Below are 1,575 nucleotides of genomic sequence, written 5' to 3'. Positions count from 1 at the left end.
CATATACCAAAACTGTTCAATTCTGTTACAATTTCGACATAACTTACTTTTATCCCTCCAAGATATCAGTAATTCATAAACCATGAATTGATACTCAAATTTGTTGCTTCATATTTATTCTACTGTTTTAATTAAGCTTAACAAACATAAATATACATGAGCAAATAAAATTAATCGATTAAATTACTATGTTATAAAGAAGTCATTGTTTACAAATTGATCTATGAGCATAGTTAACTGATTTCAATAGTTTTCTAGTTTTTTTTGTAAACAAATTAGTTACCAAATTATCAGTTCAAAAAATGTCACGTATAATCATTATCGTCGTCATTATCATAAACGAACCTTATAAATTCACAAGTTGGATTATTATTATTATTGTTTTTTAATCATTTTGTTACTGATGTCAAATGAAAATAATGAACATGATTAAGGGAATGAAATCTCCACCCCATCACATAAATGACGTAATCATTGCATAGGAATTTAGATAATTATACATGTACAGAACAGACTCAAATGGATATATATAATACTGGAAGTTATATGGTTCTTGTAGATTCCCCGATTTTTTCTTTTCAGTTTTGTCACTTATTCTAGAAATTAAATTTGAAAATAAACAATGAATGGAACTGATTCAGAAACGTGATTATTTTATAATAGTTGAAATTATCATTTGATTTGTCTGTTGATCCATTCACGTATGGCTTTTTTTCTTTTTCAATATTTTTTTAGTAACTAATGATTAAAAATTAAGTTTCATCATGGTTTTATGTCAGCTTGACAACTACTGAAAATTAGAAAAACTAGACAATTGATTCATTTTTACATTGGTTGTTTGAATCTCCTAATTGATGTTTAGGACTGCAATTGATCAGTCTCTTATTGGCATACGTGCATACTGTGAGGAATGCCTCGATATTGCCTTAAGTCACAAGTATTATGAGCAGAGATGATGGTGGCTAACAATGAAATCTAGAACTCGTGTTTCGCCCCATTCGGGACTCGTCAGCTAGATTTACCTGCGTTTCAGAGTTGATATTCTCTCCGGAACTCAAACCCAATACCGTTTGCTTCAAAAGCCATCGGGGCAATTCGCACAAGGTGCACATATGTCAATAAGAGACTGATCAATTGCAGTCCTAAACATCAATGGGAAGATTGAAACAACCTATACAAAAATGAATAAAACTCGCATTCTTTATACAGCAAGCAATGTAAAAGTTAAAAATATCATTATACGTAATAAGTACCATTCCTAGACTCGTAACTTGTAATTGAAATTTAGATATTTCTTTTCTGTCTTCTGAAATGAATTTTTAAGAGAACATGTTATATCTGGAAAATTTAACAAGGAGTATAAATATTCTGAAGAGTTTCAATCTCAAGATCTTATTACTTTAAATAATATGGATTATAAGGTTTACTCATGTGTCCACTGCGAAAATATATAAAATTTATTTAACGTCGAGTGAATGTATCATAAATACGAATTACTAGATCATGTACTCAATTTGAGTTACATATATTTTTTAAATGTAAAAATTAGTAATATTGTGGTGTATGCTACTGATG

The sequence above is a fragment of the Schistosoma mansoni genome, chromosome 3 (genome assembly GCF_000237925.1).
Source record: "Schistosoma mansoni strain Puerto Rico chromosome 3, complete genome".
In the NCBI taxonomy this organism is placed as follows: domain Eukaryota; kingdom Metazoa; phylum Platyhelminthes; class Trematoda; order Strigeidida; family Schistosomatidae; genus Schistosoma; species Schistosoma mansoni.
The sequence above is the reverse complement of the archived record's forward strand: the minus strand, read 5'-3'. Positions refer to the sequence as shown.